The sequence below is a fragment of the Lolium rigidum genome, chromosome 1 (assembly GCF_022539505.1).
Source record: "Lolium rigidum isolate FL_2022 chromosome 1, APGP_CSIRO_Lrig_0.1, whole genome shotgun sequence".
In the NCBI taxonomy this organism is placed as follows: Eukaryota; Viridiplantae; Streptophyta; class Magnoliopsida; order Poales; family Poaceae; genus Lolium; species Lolium rigidum.
Genome location: NC_061508.1, coordinates 275,853,909 through 275,866,157, shown reverse-complemented (window position 1 = coordinate 275,866,157; position 12,249 = coordinate 275,853,909).

Genomic DNA, 12,249 nt, shown 5'->3' with positions numbered 1-12,249 from the left:
CGTCGTGGCCAGGCGCTGAAGCGAGAGGCACAGCAAAAGAAGGTGCCCCTACGGGAGGCGGCGTACCCACAGGCGGCACAACGACCGGGGGCGGCGTGGGCGCGCGTGCCGAAGGCTGTGGCATCGGCTCCCTCCTTTGTCGCGGAGGCGGGGACACGACGCGGGGAGCCTGCCGGGAGCCGCCGCCCTGGGTGAACTTGATAGGAGCCCTAGCCGAACAATTAAGAAAAAGATGAATATAGAGATAAAGGAAAGAAAAGGAATCAAACAGGCGGAGAAGAAAAACTCACCCGGCCTGCTCCGGAACCTTCTTCGGCTGCAGCCGGCGCTGCTTCTTGACCTTCGCCTCCAAGGCGGCGGTGGAGCGGTCGTTGACCCGCTTCTTCCCCTTGGGCGCCGAAGTCGCCGTGGTGCTGGGCGGCCTCATGCGCAGAGGCACGGCCGGGATCGGCCCCGTGGTGGACGTCGTCGGCTCGTCCTCCTCCTGCTGCTCCGGCGAAGGGGGCGGATTGTGCTCCCCTTGGCCGCCTTGGTCAGGCACCTGCGGCAGATCATCGTCGCCGGCTTGATCGCCGGCTTGGTCAGCCGGATCGGTGTGATCCGGCATCCATTCGCTTTGCGCCAGGTCGCCGTCCTCAACGTTCTGGCGGTCGAAAAGCTAGAAGACAGAAGAAATATAAGTAATCCACAAGACAGAAGTTGGCAAAGAGCGAAGTCGGCCACGCAGCCGCAAGCCGGAAGTCAGCCAAAACAACAAAAACTTACCAGCTCAGGCGACGACGCCCGGCTGCAGGGCACCAGCCCGTAGTTCCAGTCCTCTGGCATGTTGGCCTTGGTGATGTTGTTCACCCGACGGGCCACCTGGGCCTTGGAGAGCTCCGCCTTGGACGTCCAGGGCGGATCGAACCAGCCGGACATGTGCCCAATATTGTGGGTGCGCAGCTGGAGCGGCAGCACCCGGCGCTCGGCGACGGTGCAGAGGAGGTCCTCGGCGCTCAGCCCGACCCAAGAAACGCAAGACCCCAGGAAGTCCCAGAGCTGGCTCACCTCCGCGTCCGGGTCCGTCGTACGGGCGTTATAGCCCCAGTTGATCCGGCCAACTGGAGGAGCCGGATTGTACTCCGGCAGGTTGATCCGGTCGAAGCCCGGATTCTCGTTGCGCACGTAGAAGAACGACATCTGCCAGTTCTTCACCGAGTCAACAGTCGGAATTTTCGGGAAAGGCGTACCCGGACGGGAGTAGATCGAGGCGGCGCCGCAGGTCCGCAGATGGCCGTCGGTCGTTTGCGCCTTGATGTAGAAGAGGCGGCTCCAGAAGTCGATGTCCGGCCACAAGCCGGTGTACGCCTCCATAAAAGCCACGTAGCAGCTAAGGAGGACGCAGGCGTTGGCCGGCAGATGGTGAGGTTGCAAGCCGAAGTAGTCGAGGAACTGGCGGAAGAAGTTGGAAGCCGGCAGGCCCAACCCGCGGTCGAAATGCGCGCCGAAGACCACGCGCTCGCCGGGCTCCGGCTTGGGCTCTATCTCCGCGCCGGGCGCCCTTGTGATCACCGCCGACGGGATCCGGCGGTGTCGGGGGGAAGACCCCGGATAGGGCAATGGACGCGGAGCAGCCGGCTGGGCACTGGCCGGCTCGCGGCAAAGGCCGGCTGAGGAGCAGCCGGCTGGCGCCGTGGCCGGCTGGTCCGGAAGCCGGCTGGCTCTAGGTCCTAGTCGGCCTGGCTACGGCCACCAATGCTGTAGTTGGGCCGGCTTCTACAAGCCATATCCGACTGGGGTTTATGCCTCAGACCGACTCGAGGCTGGTGAGTCTTGCACTGGAAGGAACCGGGTTGATGATCCGGGTTCCCAAAGTCCACGCTGACTTCATCCTCCGTAAAGCGCGGGGCACTGTGGAGCAATAGTGCCACGCGCCGGACAGGCCGTCAGGGCTTACGACGATCCGTACTGGCTACAGTGGCTGACGGCGACAGGGACACTTCCTCTCCATACCGCTGACCTTGGCAGCCGGATGGGATAGGCCACGATGCCTCAACGGCTCCTGACGTCACCGCCTCGGGAAGGAGCAGAAGCCGGAGCCGGCCAAGCCGGCCAGAAAACTATAGGGTCTTATATGTAAAGTGCCGGCGCCTATATAAGCCGCACTACCCCCTCTCGTGCAGGGGATCGATCATTCTCACTTCATTCCACCCATAGAGCTGCCCTGTGAGAGAGAGCATCGTCTCCTTTAGCCTCCCAGGAGCAGCCGGACACAGCTCTAGGAGCACCATTGTATTGTGTGATCATCATATACACTCATAGCAGGAGTAGGGGTTTTACCTCCACCGGAGGGCCTCGAACCTGGGTACGTCGCCGTGTCGCTCGTGCCCATACCCGCATCCGGATACCGCCATGAGATCCCTCAGGAACCACTTCGATTAGCCACCCTATGGCATATGCCGTGACGATACCACGACATTTGGCGCCCACCGTGGGGCCCTCAGCATCCTCGGCCGGTGTCTTCATCCGGACGGGCCTCACCATCACCACCGGCGAGCGAGTCGCTTCAGGCTTGATCTGGAGATTCGGCTCCCTCGACTGCGTCAGCGACAACGCTGGCTGCTTCGCCGACCGGCTCCTTCCCAGGCCGGCGGCAGCGTCATCTCCTTCGGCGGCCACGACGTCTACGTCGCCACCGTCGCACCGCCGCGCTACCCGCGGCAGGTGCTGCGCTGCGCAAGCCCTCCTCCGCGAGCCGGCAGCAGCGCTCCCGCCAGCCCCGCCATCGTGCAAGTCATGATGGCTGGCGAGGAGCCCCCCGTCAAGAAGACGCGCACCCGTGGCCCCGGCCTGGAGCGCAACATCGACCCCAAAGCCTCCGGCTCAGGCGCCAGGCCACCACCACCACCGTCCCGGCTGGACGAAGTCCGGGCGAAACTGAGCACGCCGCTCACGCCTGGCGGAGACCCCACCGCCATCGAGGCGGACCTGGAGGCGCATCGCCAGCTCCTCCTCGAGCAAACCGAAGAACTGGCTGCTGCTAAGCGCCAGATGGAGATCACCCAGCGCGAGTACAACCGCGCCCACGGCCTCACTCCAGGCGGCGACGAGCCAAGCCGAGCCGGTCACGTCCACCGCAGGGGCCGCGACCTTGGCGCCGAGATCGCCCGCGACGGCGCTCCTTCGCCGGCTACCGAAGGTGCATGCAGAAATGCTTGCAGGATCAAATCGGCAGAAACGTTCACGCATACGTGGATGATGTCGTTGTAAAGACCAAGGAGACGACTACCCTCCTTGATGACCTAAGAGAAACCTTCACCAATCTGAGAAGATTCCGGATGAAGCTCAACCCGGCCAAGTGCACATTCGGCGTGCCGTCCGGCCAGCTCCTTGGCTACCTCGTCTCTCGGCCGAGGGATCGAAGCCAACCCGGACAAGATCGGTGCCTCGGAGAAGATGGAACTGCCGCAGTGCCTCAAGGACGTCCGTAAGTTTGCCGGCTGCCTGGCTTCCTTGAGCCGCTCGTCGCCCGGCTGGGGAGAAGGCACTGCCCCTGTATCAAATGATGAGGAAGGCGGACAAATTCGTCTGGTCACCGCAGGCGGATGAAGCCTTCCGTGACTTGAAGCGCGTGCTCTCAACCGCGCCAATTCTTGCAACGCCGGCTTCAATTGAGCCGATGCTGTTGTACATCGCAGCCACCAATCGAGTGGTTAGCGTTGTCCTGGTGGTGGAGCGCAAAGAAGCCGACAGAGAGCAGCTGGTTCAGCGCCCAGTCTATTACCTCAGCGAAGTGCTCTCCCAGTCGAAGCAAAACTACCCCCACTACCAGAAAGTCACCTACGGCGTCTACATGGCGGCCAAGAAGCTCAAGCACTACTTCCAAGAGCACCCCATCAAGGTGGTTGCCACAGCGCCTTTGGCGGAAATCATCGGCAGCAAGGATGCCAACGGCCGAGTTGCCAAGTGGGCCCTGGAGCTAGCCGCCCACACCATCCTCTATGAGCCGCGCACAGCCATCAAGTCGCAGATCCTCGCGGACTTCTTCGTCGACTGGGCTGAGATGCAATACCTGCCGCCTGTGCCAGACTCCACACACTGGAAGATGCACTTTGACGGCTCGAAGATGCGCAACGGCTTGGGAGCCGGCATCGTCATCACCTCTCCCAAGGGAGACCGGCTGGACTACGTCCCCGCAGATCCACTTCGCCGCATCCAACAATGTGGCGGAGTATGAAGCGCTCATTCATGGGCTGAAGCCGGCTAAGGAGATTGGCGTGCGTCGCATACTCTGCTTCGGCGACTCCGACTTGGTCATACGGCCAAGCGTGCCCGGCGACTGGGACGCGAAGGACGCCAACATGGCCTCATACCGCTTCCATGTCCAGCAGCTATCCGGCTTCTTCGACGGCTGCGAATTCCACCATGTGCCACGGGCAAGCAACGAGGCAGCTGATGCCCTGTCCAAGATTGGCTCAACCCGGCAAGCCATTCCGCCAGGCATCGCCTTGGCGGTTCTCAAGAAGCCGTCCATCATACCGTCACCGGATTCGGATTCAATATTCGTGCCGGCTGACCCGGGGGCTGCTCAGCCGAACCCGGGGCTTCATCGCCCAAGTCGGGGCTAACAAGCCGAACCCGCCGGCTACCATGCCGAACCCGGGGACTTCTCGGTCCAACCCGGGGCTTCATCGCCAAACTCGGGGGCTAGCAAGCCGAACCCGCCGGCTAGCAAGCCGAACCCGGCGACCATGCGGCCGAATCCGGAAGCTCCCACGCAGGAGGCCCCGTTGGTCAGCGTATTCGAGATAAGATGCGTACCTTCATGGGCACAAGAATTCCTCTCCTACCTCACCGACGGTGTGCTGCCCGATGACGCAGTCCGGGCCAGGCAGATTGAGAGAAGGGCCAAGGCCTACACAATCATCAACCACCAGCTGTACAAACACGACGTAAGTGGGGTGTTCCAGCGGTGCGTCGAGCCGGCTGAAGGGATTGAACTCCTACGGGAAATCCATCAAGGAGAGTGCGGACATCACGCCTCATCCAGAGCCATAGTGGCCAAAGCCTTCCGGCACGGTTTTTACGCCGACTGCGCTCAGAGACGCAGAAGAGTTGGTGAAGAAGTGCAACGGCTGTCAGCGCTTCGCAAAGAAGAGACACCAGCCGGCTTCCGCCTTGAAAACCATCCCCATCACATGGCCATTCGCTGTATGGGGCTTGGATATGGTGGGCCCGTTCAAAACAGCGCGAGGCGGCATGACACATCTCTTGGTGATGATTGACAAATTCACCAAGTGGATTGAAGCCAAGCCAATCAAGAAATTGGACGGGTCCACAGCCGTCACATTCCTCAAGGAAATCATTGTGAGATTCGGCTACCCCCACAGCATTATCACCGACAACGGCAGCAACTTCTCCCAAGGCATCTTCTCTCGCTATTGCGGGGAAATGGGGATCCGGATGGCCCTATCTTCTGTGGCACACCCAGAGTCCAACGGACAAGTGGAAAAGGCTAACGGCTTAGTACTAGCCGGCATCCGGCCCCGGCTGGTGGAGCCGCTTGAGCGAGCAGCCGGCTGCTGGATTGAAGAACTGCCCAATGTGCTGTGGAGCCTGCGCACAACGACAAACCGCTCAGTTGGCTTCACACCATTTTTCCTCGTATACGGGGCTGAAGCCGTCTTGCCGACTGATATCGAGCATGACGCGCCAAGGATCAAGCTCTACACAGAAGCCGAAGCCAAAGAAGCTCGTGAAGATGGAGTTGACCTGGTCGAAGAGGCCCGGCTGCTGGCTGCGTCTAGATCTACTATCTACCAGCAAAGCCTCCGACGCTATCACAGCCGGAAAGTCCAGCCCTTAGCATTCCGAGAAGGAGACCTAGTGCTCCGGCTGATCCAGCGGACAGCCGGACAGCATAAGCTGTCCTCCCCATGGGAGGGTCCCTTCATTGTGAGCAAGGCAGTAGGCAATGATTCCTACTATCTCATAGATGCCCAAGAGGCTAAGAAAAACAAGCCGGACAAGGCTGACGAGGAGACTAAACGTCCCTGGAATGTCAGGTTACTCCGCCCATTTTACACATGAGAGCAGGAATGTATGTATCCCTTGTATCCCTTTTGTAAGCTATGAAAAAGCATGCGCCGAGAGCGTCGTTTCCGACAAGTTTTTCGCGTACTTTACCTTGTTTCGCCAATTGGCTTGAACCCTCTCACGCGGTTGGCTCAGTAACGTGATCCGGTTTCCGACAGCCGGCTTCCGATCCAGCTACAGACCGCAACCCGGCTGTCCGACTGGCGGGAGTAAGGCGTAGGGAGCCGGCACGCGAAAAACGACTAAGGGAAAGAGTAAAAGCGAGTTGACTTGCAACTTTTCATAAAAGTGCCGGATTGCCGAATTCAGCTCGTTCGACCGAAATATCGTCAGCCTCACCCAGCGGCCCGCTCTTGATCCGGCGACAGATCGCAAGTCGGACGTACGACCGGCAAGAGCACAGCCAAAGAGTGGGGCGGATGGGAAAAAGCGAACGAGTCGAAAGAAAGCAACTCGGCACACAATGATTAACAAACACATTAAAGTGTGACTTAATTAAAAGATGATAGCATTCATACATGCGCACCCGGCATCCCGGGGATTTAATAAATTGTCTTGGCAAAAGAACAACTGAAAAGCAGGTAATCTAAGCCGGAGGGGCATCAGCGGAGCCGGCTGCCGGGTCGTCCTCGGGCGCGTCTTCCGCCTCCTCATCTTCCATGTAATCTTCATCGGATGGAGGAGGGTTCGGGTCCGCGACGAAGGCGCCCTTGTCGACGAAGTCGGCGATGGCGCTGGCTCGGGCAAGACGGGCGGCCTTGAGATCGGCCGGGAGCTTGTCCTCCACGCCGGCTCGCCGGAACTCGGAGCTGCCCCGGGTCCACCTCGTTGTACCAAGAGAGGACGAAGGACAGCTCCATGTCGGCACCGCGCGCGTGGCCGACTCCTTCCAGTCGAGGAAGCGGTCCGGCGCCCGCTCCATCGAGGAGATGAGGCCGGAGATATCTTGCGGCACCGCCTCTTCAGGCCACAGCATTGGCACCAGCTCTTCAGCCGCCTTCCGAAGCTCCCAGCCAAGTTTGGTGATGGGCTCGATGCGGGCAGCCATGGACGCCATGTGGTCCTCCATGGAGAAGTACTCTGAGCTGCCCTCGCCGGTCTCCCGCCTCCTGGAGTCGCGCGCGACGCCAACGGCTGCTAAAGCTGCGTCCTGCGTCTCCGGGAAGGCCGCTGCAAGAAGAAGCAAGTCAGAAACCACCGAAGCCGAAATAAGCTGAAAAATGCAAATTTTCGAAGTCCTAAGCCAAAAGGAAAAGCCTGGCGGCAGCCGGCAAGAACCAACTGCCACCAGCCCGAAGATGGGGATAGCGAAGAAATCAGAAGTTTCTGCTGCCGACTGCCAACGAAAGCCGGCAGCCGACAGCCGAAAGCCGGCAAAGGGAAAGGAACTTGGAGATGCACTCACCCGCCAAGCCGCGATCAAGCGCGCTAAACTCATTGGTCCAGCGCTTGGCGGTAGCCGTCAGCTCTGTGGACTTGGCGGTGACCTCCTCCTGCAGCGCAAGCCGCTGCTTCTCCACCTCCGTCAGCCGCCGGCTCAGATCCTCCACCTTCTCCTTCTCTGCCGTCCTGAGGGAGTTGAGCTCAGTGAGATGGTTCTGCTCCAGCAGGCGCAGCCGCGTCAACTCCTGCTCAGCCAGCTTGAGCTTGCCGGCGGCGGATCGGCCCGCCTCCTCGCTCTCGGCGCACTGGGCACGAGCAGCCCGGAGATCCGACTCCAGCTGCGGGACCTTGGCGGCTTCAACTGCGAGGCGGCCGGAAAGAAATGTCAGCCAACCAAGACTAAAAAGAAAATAAGACATCGAGTCGAAAGAAGCAAGAGCTTACCCTTGGCGGTTTCCAGCTCGCGGGCCAAGTCGGCCCGGTCCAGCTTGGCCTTGTGGTAATGAGTGACGGCGCGATTATACAGAGTGGTGCGCCGATCCATCACAGCCTAAGGAAAAGAGAAAGTCAGTCGAATAGGCGAAACCCGTGCCGGCTCCAAGCAGCCGGCCCATGCCTCGGAGGGCTACCAGGATAATAATCAGATCAGAAACAGACGAAGCTTACCTTGCCGGCTTCCTCCACCTTGGCAACGTTAGCCGCGGCCTCGGCAGCCCCGGCCTTGAGGTTGGCCTCGCAGGCTGGAGAAGAACATCTCCACCGATGCTTGGCCGGGGTTCCCCTCCCGGCTGGTCACCTCGTAGGAGTCGGCACGGAGCCACGCCTGCTCCATGGTGGCAGCCGAGCCGAGGCCGGAGGCGGAGGCGGACGGCACCTGAAGAAGAAGTGCGCCCTTGGCCACATGCAGGCCCTGCTGCGACGCCGATGGGGTCTCCGTCCTCACCCGCGCGCGCGAGTCGGCGCCCTCCATGCGCGCCGGCTCGTCCCTCGCCGGCTCCTGCCCGGCCGGCTCCTCTGTCGTCGGCTCGCGGCGGTGGCGTCGCTCCGGGCGCAGCGGATGGCCCAGCCGGCGCGAGCCGTCTCCGGCGCTCGGGGTGCCCCCTCCGGGCTCTCATCCGGCTCCACCACGCTCGGGCCCGGTGCCGGCTCCGGCCGCGAGCGGCGCAGCCCTGCCGGCTCCGGTTCCGGGAGCAGCCCCGCCGGCTCCGGCTCCGGTTGAAGGCGGCATGCCCCGCCCGGCCCCGGCGGCCGGGTCCGGAAGACGTGTCCGGCACGGGAACATATCGTCCGGCGTCGGCTGCCGCGGCGGCTCGGCCCGCGTGCCGCGATCGGCGCCGAGGCCGGCGGCACGGCAAAGGAAGGTGCCCCTGCGGGAGGCGGAGTACTCCGCAGCGGCGGCGGCGTAGGTGCGCGCGAGGAAGGCTGCGGCGTCTCGCTCCCTCCTCCGGTGCGGAAGCGGCGACACAACGCGTGGAGCTTGCCGGGAGCCGCCGCCCTGGGCAAACTTGATAGGGGCCCTAGCCGGATAAACAGAGAGAAGATAAGCATAAAAGTAAGGAAAGAAAAGGAATCAAACAAGAAAGAGAAAGAGAACTCACCCGGCCTGCTCCGGAACCTTCTTCGGCTGCTGCCGGCTCTGCTTCTTCGCCTTCGCCTCCCAGGCGGCGGTGGAGCCGACTCGCTTTGTGCCCTTGGGCGCCGAAGTCGCCGTGGTGCTGGGCGGCCTCGTGCGAAGGGGCACGGCCGGGATTGGCCCTGTGGCGGACGTCGCCGGCTCCTCGTCCTCCTGCTGCTCTGGTGAAGGGGGCGGATTGTGCTCCCCCTGGCCGCCTAGATCAGGCGCCTGCAGCAGGTCGTCGTCGCCGGCCTGGTCGCCGGCTTGGTCAGCCGGATCGACGTGATCCGGCGTCCACCTCCTCGTCGCCAGGTCGCCGTCCTCGGCGTTCTGGCGCTCAAAGAGCTAGAAAGACAGAAAAAGCATGAGCAAATAACAAGCCGGAAGTCGGCAGAAGAAAAAGGAAGTCGGCCTCGCAGCCGCAAGCCGGAAATTGGCAAAGACACGAGGCTTACCCGCTTCGGTGGATGGTCCCTGTCGCGGGGCGCCAGCCCGTAGTTCCAGTCCTCCGGCAGGTTCGCCTTGGTGATGTTATTCACCCGGCTGGCCACCTGGGCCTTGGTGAGCGGCGCCTTGGACGTCCGGTTCGGATCGAACCGGCCGGACATGTGCCCGATTTTGTGGGTGCGCATCTGGAGCGGCAGCACCCGGCGCTCGGCGATGGTGCAGAGAAGATCTTCGGCAGTCAGCCCACTATCAACGGCTGCCGCCAGGAGGTCCCAGAGCAGGTTCACCTCAGCGTCCGGATCCGTCAAGCGGGCGTTATAGCTCCAGTTGATCCGGCCGACTGGAGGAGCCGGGTTGAACTCCGGCAAGTTGATCCGGTCGACGAGCTGCCCCTCATTGCGCACATAGAAGAACGACATTTGCCAGTTCTTCACCGAGTCAACGGTGGGGATTTTGGGGAAAGGCGTACCGGGCCGAGTGTAGATCGAGGCGGCACCGCAGGCTCGCAGGTGGCCGTCGGTGGTTTGCGCCTTCAAGTAAAACAGCCGGCTCCAAAAGTCGATGTCGGGCCACAAGCCGGCGCAGGCCTCCATGAACGCCACAAAGCAGCTGAGGAGGACGCACGCGTTGGCCGGCAGGTGGTGCGGCTGCAGGCCGAAGTTGTCGAGGAACTGCCGGAAGAATGTCGAAGCCGGCAGGCCCAGCCCGCGATCGAGGTGCGCGCCGAAGACGACGCGCTCGCCGGGCTCCGGCGCGGGCTCCGTCTCCTCGCCGGGCACCCGCGTGACCACCGACCGCGGGATCCGCCGGAGGCGCACCAGTCGTTCGATGTCGTCCTCCCGCAAGTATGAGCCCCTCCACGATCCGCTGGGAGACGCCATTGTTGAAGCAGAAGAAGAAGAAGACCAGGAGAGGCGAAACGGCGACGAAGAGCCTTGCGACGGCGGCGGCGATGGCGGCGGCTGAGGACGCTCCGTCGAAACGCGCGGCCCCGTGGCGCCGGATTGATGGAGTGGCGGCGGCGGCCCGGCGGAAGATCGTCGGGGCAGCTGCTCGCCGGAGTTCGCCAGGAGGTCGCCGGAGGAAAAGCGTGGGCGTGCGACGGAGAAAGCTTGAGCGAAAGAGCGAAAAATGCGAGGAAGAAGAAGGGCGCCTCGGTACCGCTACCGGGGGCATTTATAGCCGCCTGGCGCGCCGGTTGCGCGGCCACGTGGCGATCGTGGGCCACGATCGGGATTTACTGCGCCGTAACTCCTCCCACGACCACGACGGTTACCGAAAACGGCCACACCACGTCGCCCACTACCGCACCGGATCCGGAGGAACATTGATGTGACCAGACGAACCGACCGCCGGGCCAGGCGTCAGACCAGTCAAGTCGGGCGCAGGGCCCGAGGCGGCGGAGACTCCGGCGCGCCGCAAGCCGGAGCCGGACAATAAGTTCCATTCGAACCAAAATTCATCAGCAAGGCGGAGACGCCATCAGATCTTGCGAGAAAGCAAAAACTGTACAAGTATAAAAAGCGGCCGGCTAGAAGCAGCCGGCAGGAACGAGCCGGACGAGGGCACAGCCGGCTGAATGGAAATTCTCAGTCGGCCCCTCCAAGTGCCGTCAAGTATATTCGAGAAGCCAGGAAAACCTGCCTAGGTCCTTCTAAACGCAGGACCTTGCCAGCTTCGGGGGCTAATGTCGGGGGGAAGATCCCGGATAGGGCAATGGACGCGGAGCAGCCGGCTGGCCACTGGCCGGCTCACGGCAAAGGCCGGCTGAGGAGCAGCCGGCTGGCGCCGTGGCCGGCTGGTCCGGAAGCCGGCTGGCTCTAGGTCCTAGTCGGCCTGGCTACGGCCACCAATGCTGTAGTTGGGCCGGCTTCTACAAGCCATATCCGACTGGGGTTTATGCCTCAGACCGACTCGAGGCTGGTGAGTCTTGCACTGGAAGGAACCGGGTTGATGATCCGGGTTCCCAAAGTCCAGGCTGACTTCATCCTCCGTAAAGCGCGGGGCACTGTGGAGCAATAGTGCCACGCGCCGGACAGGCCGTCAGGGCTTACGACGATCCGTACTGGCTACAGTGGCTGACGGCGACAGGGACACCTCCTCTCCATACCGCTGACCGTGGCAGCCGGATGGGACAGGCCACGATGCCTCAACGGCTCCCGACGTCACCGCCTCGGGAAGGAGCGGAGCCGGAGCCGGCCAAGCCGGCCGGTAAACTATAGGGTCTTATATGTAAAGTGCCGGCGCCTATATAAGCCGCACTACCCCCTCTCGTGCAGGGGATCGATCATTCTCACTTCATTCCACCCATAGAGCTGCCCTGTGAGAGAGACCATCGTCTCCTTTAGCCTCCTAGGAGCAGCCGGACACAGCTCTAGGAGCACCATTGTATTGTGTGATCATCATATACACTCATAGCAGGAGTAGGGGTTTTACCTCCACCGGAGGGCCTCGAACCTGGGTACGTCGCCGTGTCGCTCGTGCCCATACCCGCATCCGGATACCGCCGTGAGATCCCTCAGGAACCACTTCGATTAGCCACCCTATGGCATATGCCGTGACGATACCACGACAGGCGGAGGCGCACCAAGCGCTCGATGTCGTCCTCCCTCATGTAGGATCCCCTCCAAGATCCGCTCGGCTGGGCCATCGACGAGGAGGAGGAAGAAGAAGACCAAGAGAGGCGGAAAGGCGAAGAACACTACTAGGGAAAGGCTTATAGCAGCACT